Source organism: Emys orbicularis, chromosome 15 (assembly GCF_028017835.1).
Source record: "Emys orbicularis isolate rEmyOrb1 chromosome 15, rEmyOrb1.hap1, whole genome shotgun sequence".
In the NCBI taxonomy this organism is placed as follows: domain Eukaryota; kingdom Metazoa; phylum Chordata; order Testudines; family Emydidae; genus Emys; species Emys orbicularis.
The window spans coordinates 9,150,566-9,171,689 of NC_088697.1; the positions used below are offsets into that span (position 1 = coordinate 9,150,566).

At 50.8% G+C, this 21,124-nt stretch overlaps 1 non-coding gene across 1 annotated transcript; it reads right to left on the reverse strand.

Annotated features, from left to right (window-relative positions):
- Positions 1-15,666: 15,666 nt before the first annotated feature.
- TRNAK-CUU (transfer RNA lysine (anticodon CUU)) lies at positions 15,667-15,739 on the reverse strand. Its single transcript has one exon. It is a non-coding gene; the product is annotated as a tRNA-Lys (tRNA).
- Positions 15,740-21,124: the final 5,385 nt, after the last annotated feature.

Sequence of the window (21,124 nt, forward strand, 5' to 3'; positions counted from 1 at the left end):
CTTGCTTTCCCCTGCCCTGAAGCACCAGAATACCAGGATGAGAGCAGCCCTCACAGTTGAGAAGCGAGTGGCGATAGCCCTGTGGAAGCTTGCAACGCCAGACAGCTACCGGTCAGTCGGGAATCAATTTGGAGTGGGCAAATCGACTGTGGGGGCTGCTGTGATCCAAGTTGCCAGGGCAATGAGAGACCTGGTGATATCAAGGGTAGTGACTCTGGGAAACGTGCAGGCCATAGTGGATGGCTTTGCTGCAATGGGATTCCCAAACTGTGGTGGGGCGATAGATGGAACCCATATCCCTATCTTGGCACCGAAGCACCAGGGTACCCAGTACATAAACCGCAAGGGGTACTTTTTCAATGGTGCTGCAAGCACTTGTGGATCACAAGGGATGTTTCACCAACATCAACGCGGGCTGGCCGGGAAGGGTTCATGATGCTCGCGTCTTCAGGAACACTATTCTGTTTAAAGGGCTGCAGCAAGGGACTTACTTCCCGGACCAGAAAATAACCATTGGGGATGTTGAAATGCCTATTGTGATCCTTGGGGACCCAGCCTACCCCTTAATGCCATGGCTCATGAAGCCGTACACAGGCAGCCTGGACAGGAGTCAGGACCTGTTCAACTACAGGCTGAGCAAGTGCAGAATGGTGGTGGAATGTGCATTTGGGTGTTTAAAAGCGCGCTGGCGCAGCTTACTGACTCGCTCAGACCTTAGCGAAAAGAATATCCCCATTGTTATTGCTGCTTGCCGTGCGCTCCACAATATCTGTGAGAGTAAGGGGGAGACATTTATGGCGGGGTGGGAGGTTGAGGCAAATCGCCTGGCCGCTGATTACGCGCAGCCAGACACCAGGGCGGTTAGAGGAGCACAGCAGGGCGCGATGCGCATCAGAGAAGCTTTGAAAACTAGTTTTGTGACCGGCCAGGCTACGGTGTGAAACTTCTGTTTGTTTCTCCTTGATGAAATCTCCGCCCCCCCACCCACCCGGTTAACTCTACTTCCCTGTAAACCAACCACCCCACCCTCCCCAACCCTCCCCCCTTCAAGCACCACTTGCAGAGGCAATAAAGTCCTTGTTACTTCACATTCATGCATTCTTTATTAATTCATTACACAACTAGGGGGATAATTGCCAAGGTAGCCCGGGATGGGTGGGGGAGGAGGGAAGGAAAAGGACACACTGCAGTTTAAAACTTTAAAACTTTAACACTTATTGCTCGGGAAATCATCTGGGGTGGAGTGACTGGGTGGCCGGAGGCCCCCCCACCGTGTTCTTGGGCGTCTGGGTGAGGAGGCAATGGGACTTGGGGAGGAGGGCTGTTGGTTACACAGGGGCTGTAGCGGCGGTCTCTGCTCCTGCTGCCTTTCCTGCAGCTCAACCATACGCTGGAGCATATCAGTTTGATGCTCCAGCAGCCGGAGCATCGACTCTTGCCTTCTATGTGCAAGCTGACGCCACCTCTCCTCTTCAGCCCGCGATTCAGCACGCCACCTCTCCTCTTCAGCCCGCGATTCAGCACGCCACCTCTCCTCTCGCTCATATTGGGCTATTCTATAATCAGTCATTGACTGCCTCCACGCATTCTGCTGTGCTCTGTCAGCGTGGGAGGCAGTCTGTAGTTCTGTAAACATTTCATCACGCGTCCTTCGCTTCCGCTTTCGAATATTCACTAGCCTCTGTGAAGGAGAAACATTTGCAGCTGGTGGAGGAGAAGGAAGAGGTGGTTAAAAAAGATACATTTTAGAGAACAATGGGTACACTCTTTCACGTTAGATTTTGCTGTTCACATCACACAGCACATGTGCTTTCGTTACAAGGTCGCATTTTTCCTCTTATATTGAGGGCCTGCCGGTTTGGTGTGAGAGATCACTCACGCAGTGCCAGGCCACAGATTTCAGCTTGCAGGCAGCCATGGTAAGACACAGTCTTTTGGCTTTTTTAACCTTCTTAACATGTGGGGATGGTTTAAAACAGTACTGCTCTCATTAACCATACCAAGCACCCGTTGGGTTGGCCATTTAAAATGGGTTTGCAATGTAAAAGGAGGGGCTGCGGTTTCAGGGTTAACGTGCAGCACAAACCCAACTAATTCCCCTCCCCCACACACCCAATTCTCTGGGATGATCACTTCACCCCTCCCCCCCACCGCGTGGCTAACAGCGGGGAATATTTCTGTTCAGCAGAGCAGGAAGGGGCACCTCTGAATGTCCCCTTAATAAAATTGCCCCATTTCAACCAGGTGACCGTGAATGATATCACTCTCCTGAGGATAACAAAGAGCGATAAGGAATGGATGTTGTCTGCATGCCAGCAAACACCGGGACCATACGCTGCCATGCTTTGTTATGCAATGATTCCAGACTACGTGCTACTGGCCTGGCGTGGTAAAGTGTCCTACCATGGCAGATGGGATAAGGCAGCCCTCCCCAGAAACCTTTTGCAAAGGCTTTGGGAGTACATGAAGGAGAGCTTTCTGGAGATATCCCTGGAGGATTTCCGCTCCATCCCCATACACGTTAACAGACTTTTCCAGTAGCTGTACTGGCCGCGATTGCCCGGGCAAATTAATCATTAATCATTAAACACGCTTGCTTTTAAACCATGTGTAATATTTACAAAGGTACACTCACCAGAGGTCTCCTGTGTGCCCACAGGGTCTTGGGTGAGTTCGGGGGTTACTGGTTCCAGATCCAGGGTGATAAACAGATCCTGGCTGTTGGGGAAACCGGTTTCTCCGCTTCCTTGCTGCTGTGAGCTATTTACATTATCTTCATCCTCATCTTCCTCATACCCCGAACCCGCTTCCCTGTGTGTTTCTCCAGTGAGGGACTCATAGCACACGGTTGGGGTAGTGGTGGCTGCACCCCCTAGAATGGCATGCAGCTCCGCGTAGAAGCGTCATGTTTGCGGCTCAGCCCCGGACCTTCCGTTTGCTTCTCTGGCTTTGTGGTAGGCTTGCCTTAGCTCCTTAATTTTCACGCGGCACTGCTGTGCGTCCCTGTTATGGCCTCTGTCCTTCATGGCCTTGGAGACCTTTTCTAATATTTTGCCATTTCGTTTACTGCTTCGGAGTTCAGCCAGCACTGATTCATCTCCCCATATGGCGAGCAGATCCCGTACCTCCCGTTCTGTCCATGCTGGAGCTCTTTTGCGATCCTGGGACTCCATCACGGTTACCTGTGCTGATGAGCTCTGCGTGGTCACCTGTGCTCTCCACGCTCAGCAAACAGGAAATGAAATTCAAACGTTCGCGGGGCTTTTCCTGTCTACCTGGCCAGTGCATCTGAGTTGAGAGTGCTGTCCAGAGCGGTCACAATGAAGCACTGTGGGATAGCTCCCGGAGGCCAATAATGTCGAATTCCGTCCACACTAACCCAATTCCGACCCCCCTAAGGCCGATTTTATCGCTAATCCCCTCGTCGGAGGTGGAGTAAAGAAACCGGTTTAAAGGGCCCTTTAAGTCGAAAGAAAGGGCTTCGTCGTGTGAACGTGTCCAGGCTAAATTCGATTTAACGCGGCTAAAGTCGACCTAAACTCGTAGTGTAGACCAGGCCTAAGGGGGAATTTCATCCGTAAAGACACCAGCCAACCAGAGGAACATGAGCTAACACTGGCTTTTTGGTAGAGCATCCTCAGATGTCTGACCACAGGACTGCCATGGCAACGAATTGACACAGATGACACCAAGATGAGATCATTAATATACTAACCTATAGGAGAAGGACACCCCAGCAGTAGTAGGGGAGAAACCCCTACTGAACATGCATTACACCTAAAGAAAGGGATCTGCACGTTGCTGTAGACAGATCAATGAAAAGCTCCACTCAATGCACAGCTGCCAGCAAAAAAGCGAACGTGTTCAGATTCATAAGGAATGGGATGGGGAATAACACCGAACATTAGTGTATAAATCAAGGGAGCAGCCTTGAATATCCTGGGACGGCCATGGCTACTACAGCACTGCACACAGGATATTTTAGATCTATCTTTGAGAACTGGGGAAGAAATAGGTCTAAAAAGAAATATTTGATAATGAGAGAAAACCACCCAGATCTGAAGGGATTTTATATTAAGTAAGTGAGAGTAGTTGGACAGTTTGACAGGATTGTATATGGAAGTTCCATAAACAGACAGTAATAATTCCCCCCCCCCACACACACACCCTTCACATGGGCAGCAGGGAGCCCTTTGGGGAGGTGGTTTAAGAGGGTACGTGAGGGGAGTATGGAGCAGGAAAACTCCCTGGCAGTGGGGAGGAGGCAGCAGCAGGGGTGGGCAGGTGACTGGCAGCTGGGGGGAGCTGCCTTGGGCAGTTGGGGGTAGCAGTAGCCAGGACTGTGTAACTTTGGGCTGGACAGTCTCCAGTGGGGACTTTTTCCTCCTGTCCCCTTCCTTGCCTTATTTCTGGCAGAGAATGGTCACCCCATCCCACCCCAGAGGCAGCTGTGCTCAGGGCTCTGCAAGCTGCTCCCATTAAGCCCCTTCTCATTTGGGGAATGATTAAGGACAGGTAGGAAGTGGTGACCCAGTGAAGCTGAGTTGAGGCTGATGCAAGGTGAGCAAAGCCAAACCAGCCGCCCAGGGTGCGGTGCTGGAAGCCGGGATGGTGGGTGGGCCTGGGTTCCCTACATCAGTGGTTCTCAACCAGGGGGACACGAACACCTGGGGGTGCACAGGGGTCTTCCAGGGGGTCCAGAAACTCATCCAGATGTGGCCCTAGTTTTACAACAGGCCACAGAAAAAGCACCAGAGAGGTCAGTACACACTGAACCCCCCCCAGCCAGTGACCGGCACACGGCCGGGCGCGGGCGGGGACCGGCACACGGGGGGGGCTCTGCTCGCCGGGTGCGGGCGGGGACCGGCACACGGGGGGGAGGGGCTCTGCGCGCCGGGCGCGGGCGGGGACCGGCACACGGGGGGGAGGGGCTCTGCGCGCCGGGCACCGGCACACGGGGGGGAGGGGGCTCTGCGCGCCGGGCACCGGCACACGGGGGGGAGGGGGCTCTGCGCGCCGGGCACCGGCACACGGGGGGGAGGGGGCTCTGCGCGCCGGGCACCGGCACACGGGGGGGAGGGGGCTCTGCTCGCCGGGCACCGGCACACGGGGGGGAGGGGCTCTGCTCGCCGGGCGCGGGCGGGGACCGGCACACGGGGGGGAGGGGCTCTGCTCGCCGGGCGCGGGCGGGGACCGGCACACGAGGCTCTGCGCGCTGGGCAGGGACAGGGGCGCGCGGCGCTCACACCCCGGGGGTGAGTGTCTCAGGCTCGGGTGCGAGGGGGACACTCCCCAGCCGGGCTCAGGCCCCGGGCGCAGGGACACGCGGGTGTCTCTGGATCGGACACTCGGGGTGGGGCAAGTGACCCGCTGCCCGACACCGGCCCCGGGACTCGCCTCTCGGGCAGGAGACCCCCCCATTGCCGGCAGCCGGGCCAGAGACCCCGGGGCTGAGGCTCCCCCCGCCCCGCGAGCAGCCCCCGCCCCGCCCCCGGCTCCCCCCGCAGCGCAGCGCCCGGAGAGGTGCGGGGCTGCCAGGGACCAGGCTCCGCCCCCAGGACACGAGAGTTCGCCTGAGAAGCGCGGAGGGGCCGGGGGCGCCGGTCTGAGAGGCGCCGGCTGGGGGCGGGGTCTCTGCGAGGGGAAAGGAGATGAGGAAAGAGTCAGAATGGCCCCGGGGCCCGCCCTTACCTGGACTGCAGAAGACGGAAGCGCCCCCGTAGCAGGCTGGGAGATGTAGTTCCTGACTCTCCCGGGAGCGGAAGTGACGTTGGGCGAGGGGGAAGGACGAGCCGAGCTGCGAACGCGCACGGGACGCTGCGGTTCTGTCTGGCTCGTGCGGCGCCGTTGGAGCCTTTCCCGGGACCGGAGAAGACTTTAGTGCCGCTCGAGCGCTTGTCTTTGCCCCGCCCACAGATAGCGGGGGAGGGGGCAGAGCCCCGCATGCGCAGAGGCAGAGCTCACAAAGGCTGCGTTTCCCAGAGCACCGGACACGTGGGCAGCTGCAGCCTCTAGGTACCGGCGCGAGTCCCGGGGGCGGTGACTCTGCCCCAGTGTCCGTGGGGGGGACCCGGCATCTCGCAGCGCCGGGATCTGCTCCCTGGGGCCGCGCCCGCGGGGGGCTCGGAGCTGCTGTCACCGCAGGAGCCCAACGCCCCCGGGCCCGGCCAGGCTCTGCCCTGGGGCCCCACGGGGGGACCGGCCCCCACTGGGGTCCCTGCGTGGGGCTGGGCGGGGGCTGCCGGGCAGGGGGAGACCTGGGAAAGGGGCGGATGGAAAATGTCTGTGCAGCTCGGACATGGCCGGGGGGGAAGAGCAGGTGACCCCCGAGGAGCGGGGAGAGAAAAGGGGGTGCTGAGATCCCCTCGGATTTACCGCTGCCCCCTCCCGTGGGGACCCCCCATCCTCTCCAGCCCTGCCCCTTTCTCTCTAGAGAGCAACATCCAGGGTGACACCCTTTCTCTCAAATCCCTGAGAAGGTCTCTGTTCCCCTCCCCCGATTGTGCCCCATTTTCTCTCCTCTTTGCCAATGTCCAGTTCAAATCTCAGGTTTGGGGTGTTTCCCCCCATTTTTATCTGCAGTTCGTCCTTGTTCAGGTGGGAAATCGTTCCCCTGAGTGATTTCTGAACTGGGAAGAGGGTTAATGGGCAGAGGCTGGGAGAGCCCTGAGACAGGAATACCTCTGGGCTGGGGGCGGGGGGGGCCCAGTCTCTGCTGGCAACAGGAAGGGAAAGGCCCAGGAAGGGAAGGGAGGAGCAAGTGTCCCCCATGGAGATGGCCCAGCCCCAGGCTGCTACCAGTAGCACATTCCTGGGGGGGAAGGGGGGGGCTTTCTCCAGCTGGGACCAGCCCCCAAGCCGGAGCCACCCAGTGAGTAAAAGACCTGGGGGAGCGCTGGGGCCGGGCAGGAAAGTGACTCTCTGCCCCGGGGAACCTGGGAGAAGCCTCAGAGCTGCGTCAGCCCCAGTGGAGCTGCAGCAGGATCTGCCTCCGGCACCGCCGGGATTTGCGGGGGTGGGGAAGACTGGGGCCTGGCGGCGGGTCTCCTGTGGTGTGGGCGGAGATGGGGGTATCGGGTAAGGAGGGGACGCGGGGGGGGGGGGGGGTTGAACTGTCTGTGCAGCCAGGAAATTCCCGGGGGAGAAGTGGCGGGCGGGGGAAGGGGGAGGGGAGTTAATTGGATCCTTTCCCTGTTTGTGCTACTTGCCTCTCACACCCCAATACAAATTCTCTCTAGTTCTGCCCCTTTTCTCTCTCAGTATCTCACACCTGGCTGTAAAATCTGGGGAGATTCCCCCCCCCCTTTTCCTCTCAAATGATCAGCTCTCTCGTTTCTCCTGTTTTCCCCCTGTTCTCTCCATAATTCTCAAATGTTCATTTAAAATCTCCTCCGATGTGGGGGATTTTCCCACCCATTTTATCTGCAGCGATTTGTTCTTGTCTAGGTGGGAAATTGTTGCCCTGAGTCATTCCCCAAAACATGGCTGTCCCTGGAGTGGGGATGGGATGAGATGCTCGTTCTCTGCCAGGGCAGGGAAGGGAGGAGCACGTGTCTCCCATCGGAACTGCCCTAGGGTGACCAGACGTCCCGATATTATCTGGACAGTCCCGATTTTAGGGGACTTGTCCCGCATCCTGACCTTACATTGGTCGGGACATCTGGTCACCCTATATGAGGGGGACTGCGGCAAGCCGGCGCCGCCGGCGCCACTCACCTTTCCACCCTGGGGCAGCACGCAGCTGAGCTCCCGGCGTGACGTCGCCAGCCCACGGGGCCCACCGCCCGGCCGGCAGGAGCCTGCAGAGCACAGCCCTCCCACTGCCCCGGCACACAGAGAGGCAGCGAGGAGGTCTCGCTCCGCTGCATGCTGCAGCGGGGCAGGGCTTGTAGACTCCGGCAGCGGGTGCCGGGCAGAGAGCCCTCCCCTCGACCCGACCCGACCCTAGGAAGGAGCCAGAGGGACTGGGAGGGACCTGCCTGCTGGATGCTTCCTGGGAGTCGCTCCAGGTAAGCACTGCTGGGCTCACCTGGCCCCCTGGCAGGTCCCTCTGGGGGGGCTCCCCTCAGACCCACTGCCCTCAGCCCCCAACCTGACCCTGTTCCCTCAGCCTCCCCCACAGTGTCCCCCCAGTGCCCTCCCACCCTCAATCCACTGCTCTCAGCCCCCCTGACCCTGTTCCCTCTGCCTCCCCCACAGTCCCCTCCCCCCCTCCGGATCATCTCACCCTGCATGGATGTGGAAATCTGTCCCGGATTCCAGGCTGTCGTTAGCCCCTGGGGCAAAAGATCAGCAGAGGTTTCCAAAGGGAAGTTTGCAGCCTTTGCTCAGACCCAAACATTTTCACTTAAAAAAAAAATAAATAAATAAATACCCAAACCCATCCTGACACCCATCTGCTCTGTCCAGATTTGCTGTTATCCCTGTTGAGGCCAAAGTGGTTTGAAAAATTAAAAATCCATGACACCATTGTGTTGCTTCCCCGTGTTGCTCGTTAATCTGATGGACCTGCCGATCGATAATGAATAAAGATGAATGCCCTGGGAGCAATGTGTCAGGCAGACAGTTTGTGAAGTAGGAATGTGGATGCTGAAGCCCTCACAAAATGCAGAGGCTTTTCTTAACCTGAGAACTGAAAAAGAGCCAGATACCCTGCATGGGTTTGAAAGTGACAAGAGCCTAGCGACGGAGCAGAGCAGCGCCAGGTTTGAAGTGACGAGGAGGGTCTGTGTCATGAAGTCTGCATTTCCACTGAGGACTCTTCCATCGCCAGGGTAGCGCTGGCGCAGGTCTGCCGCCCGGCACAGCAATGCTGAGAGGTGCCAGTGTAGACCCAACCCACTGCCCTCAGCCCCCACCCTGCCCCTGTTCCCTCAGCCTCCCCCGCAGTCCCCCCTGTACCTCCCACCGCGAACCCACTGCCCTCAGTCCCTGCCCTACCCCAAATCTCTTCTTCAGTCTCTCCCGTCATCCCACCCCCATCGCTCCCCCTGCTATCCCACCCCCTCAACTTCCCCCCATTCCAGTCCTGCTCCCCTCTGTCTCATCTCCTCCAGACCCTGTCCCTCTCCCCAACCCCCCGACCCTCCCCAGCCCAGCCCCATTGTCTCCCCCGCCCCACCCCACTCTACACAGGTCTCTCTACCCTGTCCCATTCATGTTCCCCTCAGCCTCTACCCTACTCCCCCCATCCCAGTCCTGTCCCATCCCCCTCAGCCCCCCCCCCGACTCCCCCAGTCCCAGTCCTGTCCCCCTCAGTTCCTCCACCCTGCCTCCCCTGGTCCATCCCCACACACCCACCGACTCCCTCGACCTCCCTCCCCCCATCCCACTGCCTGGACCCACCCCCGTCCCACTCAGGACATGCAGGAAAAAGAAGCAATGGGCTTAAATTGTAGCAAGGGAGATTTAGGTTAGACATTAGGAAAAACTTCCTAACTGTAAAGGTAGTTAAGCACTGGACAAATTACCTAGAGAGGTTATGGAATAGCAGTCATTGGAGTTTTTTAAGAGGTTAGACAAACACCTGTCAAGGATGGTCTAGTTGTTATTACTCAGTCCTGCCTCAGTGCAGGGGTTTGACTAGATGACCTGTTGATGTCCCTTCCAGTCCTACATTTCTGTGATTCACACTGAATTGCCTTGTGCCACTGTCTAGTAGTAGTGGCACACAGTTCTCTGACATGGAGGTTTATAAAATTGGTAGTTAATATATGGTTTAGAGCATAGCAATTTTAAAGCTCTGCATGTTCAGACCAACTGAGCTGAAAATTGTGATCTACAGTATTCAAAACTATTAAGCTGTGGGCTGAAATAAAATCAGCATGAATTGCTCAACAATATCAATGGAATCAGCATTGCACTGCTATATATTGTAAAACATTACAGTGACATTAACTTGTATCCCATAGCTCCTAGAAGTTGTTTTTTTTCAAACACTGAATGCTGCTAAGTTATGAGTTTTAACAGGTTTTTTTTCTTTTAAACCACAGCACTGAATGTTATTCTAAAATTGTTTTCCAAATATTCTTAAACTCCCAGTTTATCCCCCGCTGATGTTCATTGTGAAAAGTATTGCAGGTCTAATAATAAACTTTGACACTTTTGTAATTCACTGTCCAACCTGTGTTTTGTGCCCTCCTCTGGTGGATTTTTAGAGGATAACTGTATAGCTACCAGCTAAGGGAGTTATATCTTGGACTCAAGTAGTAGAAGCTCATGCTTTTAAGTCTGGATGGCTCGGGTTCAATCTTTGGTGACTAGCTATGATGGAGGTTGCTACACTTATAATCCCCTTAATCAGAGGTTCTGAATGTGCTTTGTTGTAGGCAGAACTAGCCTATAGTTAAGCAACCGAAAATTTAGAATGGGAAGTGTTGAAATGTTGGGAAGCCTTATAATTTTGCCAGTCTGGAACGAACATCCCATCTGTGGGATGGGGGCAGGGAGAGAGGAGAGTGAGACAGGACCAGGAAACTGGGACAAGGAATCCAGAGCAGTAGTGGGGGGCAGTTGAAATCAGATGAGGAGCTGGGGCGGGTTAGACAGCAATAGGATAGACATAGACTGGAGGGGATGGGGAAGAAGGGTCTTTGACTACTAGAGACCACTTCGTTCAGGAGCCTGGAATAGACCCAGGATTCCTGAGTTTCACAGTTCCTCTTCTGTCAGCAGATACCTGTGAAACCCAGTGGCAAAAAAAGTGTCTCATCCCCCTATAGAGCTGATCTATCACATATAGGATGACAACCTACTGCCTCTGTCATCACTTATCCATTAGCTCAAGTGGCAGAAGTCTGTGCAGTGGATCTAAAGGTTCATCGGCAGGGTTGGAGCCATGCGAGTTTCACGATGATTCCACATGACAGAATTTCTGGGGCAGTTCAGTTTTGATTTTTACAAAAAAACCTGGGGAAATGCATACAGAAATAGGGTGACCAGATGCCTAAATAGGGGAATCTCAAGCAGGAGTAGAGAGGTTATTTTATCTCTGTATTTGGCACTGGTGCAACCACTGCTGGAATCCTGTGTCCAGTTCTGGTGTGCACAATTTAAGAAGGATATTAGTAAATTGGAGAGAGTTCAGAGAAGAGTCACAAGACTGATTAAAGGATTATAAAACATGCCTTATAGTGATCGACTCAAGGACCTCAATCTATTTAGTTTAACAAAAAGAAGGTTAAGAAGTGACGTGGTTATAGACTGTAAGTATCTACATGGGGAACAAATAGTTAATAATGGGCACTTCAGTCTAGCAGAGAAAGGTAGAGCATGAGCCGACGGTTGGAAGTTGCAGCTAGACAAATTCAGACTGGATATAAGGCATACCTTTTCAATGGTGAGAGTGATTAACGATTAACAATATACTAAGGGTCATGGTGTTTTTCTAAAAGCTTTTTCTAAAAGCTATCCTCTAGGAATTATTTTGGGAAAGTTCTATGTTTGTGCTATACAGGCGGTGAGACCAGGTGATCACGGGATCCCTTCTGGCTTTATAATCTCAGAACTAGGTACATCAATTCACATGCAAAATTCTCATTGAATTCAATAGGTGTCCTTGCCCTGTGGCTTGTGGTGCGGGCTGCAGCAGGGGCTGTACAACCCCTCTCGCAGCTTTCTAGGGCCCCCTCTCATGGCTCTGTGCACCTGTGTCTGTCGTTGTCGTCCTCTTCCCCCCCCCCCCCCGCTAGCCCAATGTGTCCTGATATTTCACTCTTGCGATCTGGTCACCCTAAATGCACATAGGTGTCACCTTCCTGCCAGGCGTGATTACACGGAGCTGTAGGTGTCACCCTTATGCCATGATTTGAGAAAGACAGCAAACCTTGGGAACATGCATATGTATTTACAGTCCAGTGTTACAATACCTGCTCCAGGAGGTGTTTGTTCTCTACTCCTGCTGGATGGGCATAGAATGGGGCAGCCAAGGTTTGTGTCAGTTTTTGTTGCTGCAGATTCCTTAATTTAGAAGAGTAATGAAATGAAGAAAATGGAGATTGAATTAAAGGGAAATATACAAATAAAAGTTCTAGCCCCTGTTGCTTATTAAAAGAAATCACTCAATATCCCAGTTACATGTTTTATTAACATGAACAAATAAATCCAAGAGCTCACATCACTAGGGCTAAATGACTATAAACACCACTTAGCTAAGGGTTAAACAATACAGTGATAAAGTTCAGGTCAAATCAGTAAATCAATGAGTTAACAAGGATATTGCATTGGAATCAAGTCATCAATTTTGTCAAACCATCAGATTAATACAGCAGAAAATCAACGCTTAAAAATCCTAAAGAGCAACCCAAGAAGGCGGGTGTATATTTTGTTCTCCTTGCCCTCTCGCCCCAAAACACATACAGACCTTATAGAGACATTAATAAAAGTTCAAACAGCTCTTGCTGAACAATACATATCTGACAGCTCAACTCCTTGCAATGCTTCCGTAGGCGAGGAGCATGCATTCAGTCATTTCATAGGGGAGAGTTTTAAGGCTATTAAGATTTGCGGAAGTATTCTTCTTAGCATCTTCCCTTTGTAGATTTCAGAGGTGTTCACACACTCACACCCACTGAGCCACACTATTACACCCCAATCTAATAGAAAGTCTGGGAGATCTCCAAGTTCATAAAAACATAGACAAAAAATAGAAAAAGGAACAAAACGTTTCTAAGATTATAAGGAGTTGGATCTCTGCACCTCTCAGTCTTTGGATTCACCTGGAGTAGGAACTGTAGCTGCAGTTTAGGAACCTGGTAATGGCATAGATCGTCCAGCACTTTGGGCTAGCAGCCTTTTCAGGTACAGGGAGACTAGTGAAGGCTGCTTTGCTTGTCGACGTTGTGCTTCATTCCCCAGAGGGGATCAGTCCTGGGACCCTGGCAGTCAGTCTCTCTGAGGCTATGTCTACACTGGCAGAGTTACAGCACCCGGAGTTACAGTTGCACTCAGAGAGCACTGAAGGGAAACCGCTGTTGTGTGTTCACACTGTCAGCTGCCTGTGCAACAGCGTGTTCACAGAATGGTGCACTCTGGGCAGCTATAACGCTGAGCATCTCTTCCTCTTCTGCCACTAAGAGTTCTGGGAAGGTGGAGGTGCACAAATGGGCTTCCCTAACTGCGGAGTGGGTTAGATGGCACGCATATTCCAATTCTGGCACCAGACCACCTAGCCACCGAGTATATTAATCAGAGTGGTATTTCTCTATGCTTCTCCAGGCACTTGTGGGTCACTGTGGGTGTTTCACAGACATTAATGCAAGCTGGTCCAAAAAGGTGCATCTTTCAGAACACTGGGCTGTTCAGGAAGCTGCAAGCAGGGACTCTTTTCCCGGATCAGAAGATCACCGTAGGGAAAGTTGAAATGCCCATTGTGATCCTGGAAGACTCTGCCTACCCCTTAATGCCGTGGCTTATGAAGCCATACATGGGTCACCTTGACAGCAGCAAGGAGCAGTTCAACAACAGGCTAAGCAAGTGCAGAATGACTGTTGAGTGCGCTTTTGGCCGTTCAAAGGCCCGCTGGTGCTGCCTATATGGGGAGGCTGGACCTGGCCAATGACAGTATTCATATGCTTATAGCCACATGCTGTACGCTCCATAATATTTGTGACAGGAAGGGTGAAAGCTTCGCTCAGGGCTGGACCACTGAGGCTCAGTGCCTGGAGGCTGAATTTGAACAGCCAGAGACCAGGGCTATTAGAGGGGCACAGCGTGGTGCCATAAGGATCAGGGATGCCTTGAGGCAGCAATTTGAAGCTGAAAGACACTAATATTTGTTGCTATGCATGGGAGTGCAGTGCTTGTAATGCTAGGAGGTGACTGTGATTGGTGCACATGATGCACTATGAAAGTTTAAGAAAATTGCCTGTACCTTTTCAGGGCTCTGTTTGCTTTCAATTAATGGAATGAAGATTGCTTTCAAACCAAAACTATTCTTTTATTAAAAAACAACAACCAGAGGAGAGAGACAAACAAACAAACACATCAGCACTGTGGGGGATGGGGGAAGGGAGGGTCCCATGAGGAGGTGGAGTCCTGGGACAGTTAAAGATTTCTTTATGTCCAGGTATCATATCCAACCTTATCCTTTGGAGTACAGTGCAGTGAGTACTGTACTTCAGCAGGAATAAACTGCAGAGGGATGGGCGTTGAGTGCACTGGGTACTGGGAGTCTGCAGGGCTGGACTGTGATGGGGCAGGAGTGGAATGCAGTGGGTACAGACTGGAGCCAGGAGGTTGATAAGAGTGTGTTGGCAGTGTCTGGGGGGGCGCATGGGAAGGAGTTTTGTGACAGCGGGTGTAGGGGAGTGCGGGCGTGGAGCTGCTCGGTTTGCAGTGCTAGTAGCGCCCGGAGCATGTCTGCTTGGCAGTCCATAACATTTAAGAGCCACTCCATGGCTTCGTTCTGGCATGCCGTGTTCTCCTTTCGGTCCCTCTTCTTGCTGTCCAGCCACTCCTTCAGTTCTTGTTTTTCGGCCATAGAGTGCATCATTGCATTATGCAGAAAATTCTCTTTATTTCTTCATGGTTGCTTTCTAATTCTGCGAAGCCGTTCAGCCAGCGATAACAAAGAGGGAGGCTAGGCTCACAAGGTCATATCTGTGAAGCCAAAATGCAACATTTAACAGAAGCAGTGTTGTTTGCAACACACAGCCCACTGATTCAGTGATTTAAAACACAGCCACTATGCACATACCTCTCACTAACTGGCTGACCCCAGGCAAGAACACATGAGCCACAAGACCCCCAAACTGGTAACAGCAGGGACAAGGGAAATCACTGTTCCAGGACCGTACTGTACACTGGGCATGTAGCTCTTGGGGAGATCCAGCAGTGTAGGGGGGCTTATAATCATTCCTGTGACCACATTTTCCAAAGGCTGTGTTCATTATAGAAGGTCACTTACTGCTGAGGATGAGCAGGGAATCAAGGGAGTGTCCTCTCCAAGACTACGGCTTCTGCCCTGGCCCTTACATGGCTCATCTGTGTGCAGGAATAGTCTCCCCCGCCCCCCAATGACAGCAGAGTGGCAAGAAACAAAGCAGCTCTGCCAAAGAGCCTGTGGCAGCGGATTGCCCAGTATCTCCATGAGAGTTTCATGGAGATCTCTGGGGCAGATTCCTGTGAAGTGAGGGAGTCAATAAACACCTTGGTCCGCTGATCAGAAGAGGCACATGGTGGTACGCACATCATACAGCCCTTTGTCCTGCATATTTAGCTCCCAGTCAGCAGTTTCCCCTCACTTTTGTTTATTTTGAGCTAACTACAAACAGCCACTTTTAAAGCTGTTATTGAGTGTCCAGGGAGATTGAAGTGCTCTCCTCCTGGTTTTTGAATGTTACAATTCTTGATGTCTGATTTGTGTTTATTTATTCTTTTGCATAGACACTGTCCAGTTTGTCCAATGTACATGGCAGATGGGCATTGCTGGCACATGTTGGCATATTTCACATTGGTAGATGTGCAGGTGAACGAGTCCCTGATGGTGTGGCTGATGTGGTTAGGTCCTATGATGGTCTCCCTTGAATAGATGGAAATGTCAGTTTGTTCTCTCTTCCTTTTCTATCTAAGCTAACAGGAAGAGCCATTTGCTGCCTAAGATTGTTGAGAAGCAAGAGAGTCCATTGCATATAAACAAAAAAGTACACTTAAGGCTGTAAGATCAAGTGCCCAACATGGGGCTTGAACCCATGACCCTGAGATTAAGAGTCTCAAGCTCTACCAACTGAGCTAGCCAGGCTGTCTATATTAGCTCTTCAAAGGCACAGTCACAATGTAGCAGGAGCCCTAAGGAAGTTTCTTTGCAAGTTGAGATTCCTTTTCTGACATTTGCCTTCTGTCTTCGTTCCTTCGCTCTCCAGCTAGCAAACAGGGGCTATTACAAGGCTGGTTAGATGCTGGATTCTAGACCAGAGAGCTGGGGTTGATCTACCAGCTGGTCAGAGAAACGAGCACGGGAGGGTAAAATTTAGTATTCTCTCACCAGGGGGAGATGCTGTTGACTCATATAGTGGGGGTTAGTCAGAAAGCTTCTCATCTCCCAGAGAGAGGGTAGACAAGTCGGTTCCCCCCAAGCCACACACACATTTTTGCAGGACATCAAACCCCCTGGGGAGAAGCTCCTCAAAGGAAATGTGGCCCCAGGAGTGTCAGAGAAGGGAATCACTGTTTGCTTTAAGAGGTGGGTGAGGGAAACCTGCAGGTCCTTAGGTCCCTCCACCGCCTGATGAAGCCATTTGTGGGAAAGGGTCCGGGGTAGCCGAGGAGGACAAAGAGAGGACAGAAGGGCTTGCAGATGGTATGCAATCACCATGCTCCCAGTGGCCTGAGAGAAGCTGGGTTCAGCACTTTGTCAGCTTCCTGAGAGTATAGAGCTGACAAAATGAGAGCTATGCTATGGGGCAGCTAAAACCAAAAGACCTGTTATAATGAATCAGCATCCCATCAGGTGACATCAACCCCCTCTCTGGGTTTCTATCCCAGAAATACTGTCAGCTCAATGATTTTTCCCCCTGACAGAGCCTCCAGATTATAAACAGAAGAAGAAGTGAAGAGGATTGCACTTGGGTAGATGAAAGCAGAGGAGAATTGCTCCTCTGGTGATTTCTTTATTTTGCTCCAGTGATGCTGATGGAGGAACCTGAAGCATAATTTGAGTTTGTGACACCATGCCATCTGTTTTTGGGCTCAGGGCAATGAAGAATGGCCCAGCGTCTGACATTGGCGAAACAGGAATCTGAGAAAGCCAAAGCTAGTTGTCAGAAAGAAACAGCCCTACCGGGTGCTTTAAGTGGTGGGCTCTGGTATTTTAATGGTCATGACCTGGGTTCAATTCCACATTTGAAATTGAAAGGAAAAGAGGGCTCCTTGTCCTTATCAACAATGCAAAGAACAGCTTTTTTCTCAGCAAATATTTTAAAAAGGCGCTGACTAGAGCTACAGATCTCATTTCATTTGTATTTACAATGGAATGAGTCTCTCTACGATAGACAGGAATTCTTCAGCTAGCCTCAGATTCCACAGGAATACTAGAAGCAATAGTGTCTAACTAATACCTGCCTTTTTTCGGAGAACAGCAATGTCCGAGTTTTCCATGGACATTTCCCTTCCAGCACCTCAGGCCCCATCCAACAATACAAGAAACTTAAATGCAGTGAAATACACAGAAAGTTTCTCACCATAGGATTCACTGACCAGGCCGTGGGGAAAGTTTTGCCAGAACACTTGGTTATAATATCCCTCCCTGACCTTAAATGGAAAGCAAGGAGATAACTCTCAGAGGACGCAATTTAAGGCACCCATTTATGACTCAAAACCACAGATTATGAGTCTCACATTCTGAACTCCTCTGGTGATTTCTTTATTTTGCTCCAGTGATGCTGGAGTCCATCTTGAGTCCAAGTTGTTTTTTAAAATGTCAAGTGTGCAGTAAGGAAATTAGTAGCTCAGCGCTTGAGGTAACATCATTCGAAGAAGAACAAGAGGTTTATGTTTTAGCCTACGAAAGCTTATGCCCAAATAAATTTGTTAGTCTTCAAGGTGCCACAAGTACTCCACGTTTTTTTAAGGAAATAATGTTATTTCAAAAGGGAAAAGTGGTGCTGTGTGTTGAAAGGCTGGCTAACACTTGCAATTCAAACAAATGTGTGATAGCTAGCCTAACCAACATTATAATAACAATAATAGACATTAAGGTTGACCCAAGATGAAAAACTGGGCAAAAATGTAGGTGCCTAACTAGGAGCTGAGTTCTTCTGAAAATCTGGCTCTAGTGGTGGGTGTGAGTTCTTCTGAAAATTCTGGCCAATTATGTGCCTGGAACCTCTAAGAACCATCTCAACTTTTAGCATTTGAAAGGACCTGATGAAAAAGCCTTCCTTCTGTTCAACTCAGTAGAGATTTTCTCCTTGATTTAAAATCACCATGTTTCACCTTGATCCCAGGTTTAGGTTTCAACACAATTTATTTTATTTTATATGCGAAATAAATACTCCTCTGTAGACATTTGAACAGAGGGCTATACATAGATCTGCCACTAAACCACATTGCCTTTCACATTGAGCAAGATGGCAACCAGCGGTATATAGGTGGAAGGCTATGAAAACTGGTTCATCCTCAGAACCCTTCAGCAGCTAGACTTCAGAAATGAAAGAGGCTAATGATCCATCTCTCCAGATGGTTAATTCCGAAGACTAGTCTATAGAGCTGGGTGAATGTTTTTTGGATGAATATTTTATTTACTGAAATATTTTGGTGGGCCAAAAATTATTATTTTTAGTTTTGTTTCAACAAGAAAACTGAAAAAAAAATCATCTTGGAGCAACCTGAACTATTAATTATTATTATTATATAGGTTAGGTTAGCTAGCAAGCAAGGAAATAAATTATTTGACCAGTTCTACTTGTATGAAAGGTCCACAATGGGAACATATCTATGCTCTGTTCTGAGGCTGTTTGATTTTCACATGGTCTCCAAAACCCATCTAAGCATGATGAAATATCAATTGAGGAGACAGCAAGTGAAGACGTGTTGAAAAGCTTCTTTCCCTGACTGGAAATCAAATCCGGGTCACAGTGGTGAAAGCGCCAAAACGTAATGAATAGACTAGACCACCAGAGAGGTAACAGTGGTTGTTTTTTATCACCTGTACTAGGCTTTCTCTGGCTTCTCTATCTAATTTTAGAACCTGGTCCTTTCTCCATTGCCCTGAGGGCATAAGAATGGAGGGTGAAGGATCCCCTGTGCTCAGGATTACAAACTGAGCCCAACCAAAGGCTTTGACACAAACTCAAATGATGCCTCAGCTTCCTGCACAAGGATCACAAGAGTAACACAAACAAACCCCAAGAAGAACAAACAAAGTAGAAATGAAACGTTCACATGGTGGCCCAGTGCCCTAATGAATGTGGGTGAAGGACTCGGGCTGGGAAATGATTTTACAGGAGTTTGTATCAATTTATTGCCCTGATTAAAAGCTATGGCTTAACGGCAGCCACTGTTGTTAGTACTTGAACCTGCGTGGGGACACTCAAGTGGGTGTCAAGTCCATTGCCTTAACCAGGGCTAGTCAATTATTTTATCAAGATCCACATTCCTTTGTCAAGGTATAGTCAATGTCTAGACTCCAGCGAAAATAATACACTGATGATAATAATAATAAGAAGAATATAGAAATATTTTGCAGTCACTACGGGCATAACTATGATGATTGTTTCACTCTTTATATCTGGGACCACCATCTTTCCCTTTAGTCTTGTAGTTTACCAAGGGTAAAACTAAACATCTCTTCAGATACAAGGGAGTGTTTCTGTTCATTCCTGTTAGCTACACAGGGGTTTGATGTAGCTGCTTTCAATCCTCTAGCTCTGCTGGGATAAGGAACATTTCAGGCTGTCACTGAACTGAAGAAGGGAGATCATTTTTTGACAAGTTACGCCTCCTCTTAAAGGTGTTTGTCTGGCTGGCAGCCCTGGTTCCCAGGTCTCTCCTGAGGGAAGAAAGTTTCTGTGCAAAATACCAAAACTTTTAACAGAGAGGAGGGAAAGGCGATGGCCACATGATGGGGCCAGTATGTACCACAACATGGTTCTTTTATGTTGGATGACTCTGAACACTCACAGATCTCCGGTCCCTTGGATTTGAAGAGATGTTTAGTTTTGCACTTGGGAACCTATAAGGCTGAAGCAATTTTATGGATGGTGACCCTACGATTGAAGGGTTATTTAATGTTGTAAAAATTGTTAAAAACACTGGGGTTAAACTTGAACTGCCTGTTATTAAAGGCTGGTTTCCCCACGTCAGTTCCATAAGCTCTGCTAGAAACGCCCTGGGTTCTCTCGTGCCTCGGTGGGAACTAAAGGGAATTGTCCCATGCTGCCCTTGGCTCCAGGCTGATTTTTCTGGGGAGGGGATGTAGAATTGATTTGTTTTCTGGTGAGAAGGGAGCCAGGCCAGTTCTCAGGGAACGAGAACTCCCAGCAACTTCCCAGCCCAACCCAGGCTGCTGCCCTGTCCCAGCCTCTGTTCCCCTGGGGGCCCTGCATGTTTGACTCTAGAGCATGCAGGGAGCAGCAGCTAAGGCAGAGGACAGCCTGGGCTGGGCACATGCTAGGAGCACAGCACCAGAGGCCTATACTGGCTCCCTCCTTAGTCCCCAGCTGCACCCCGGGACAGCAGCCTGGAGCTGAGGGCAGTGCCGAGTGGGGGTTTCTCTTTTTTTCTATTCCTGGGGTGAGCAGGGACCTGGAGGTGTTTCTAGCAGAGCAGTTGAAACTGAATTGGGAACCAGCTTTTAATAACAGGCAGCTCAAGTTCAGACTAATTTTGTTACAATTTTCTTTTTAATGTAAAATAATTCAAAAGTAAATGGGCAGGAATGATTGGAACTCTTTTCTCCTAGTGTTCCCGGCCATAGAAAGAAATGGCTTTTTGGCTTTTCATGATACGGGAGTCAGGTTCGTTCACTGTTCAGAATCAATGTGCACAGAAGCCTGTTGTGTTTCATTTCTTAGGCCTGGTCTACACTAGGCGTTTATGTCGAATTTAGCGCCGTTACATCGAATTAACCCTGCACCCGTCCACACCACGAGGCTATTTAGTTCGACATAGAGGCCTCTTAAATTCGACTTCTGTACTCCTCCCCAACGAGGGGAGTAGCGCTAAATTCGACATGGCCATATCGAATTAGGCTTGGTGTGGATGGAAATCGACGCTAATAGCTCCGGGAGCTATCCCACAGTGCACCACTCTGTTGACGCTCTGGACAGCAGTCCGAGCTCGGATGCTCTGACCAGCCACACAGGAAAAGCCCCGGGAAAATTTGAATTCCTTTTCCTGTCTGGGCAGTTTGAATCTCATTTCCTGTTTGGACATCGTGGAGAGCTCAGCAGCACTGGCAACGATGCAGAGCTCTCCAGCAGAGATGGCCGTGCAATCCCAGAATAGAAAGAGGGCCCCAGCATGGACTGATCGGGAAGTCTTGGATCTCATCGCTGTGTGGGGCGATGAGTCCGTGCTTTCCGAGCTGCGCTCCAAAAGACGGAATGCAAAGATCTATGAGAAGATCTCTAAAGCCATGGCAGAGAGAGGATACAGCCGGGATGCAACGCAGTGCCGCGTGAAAATC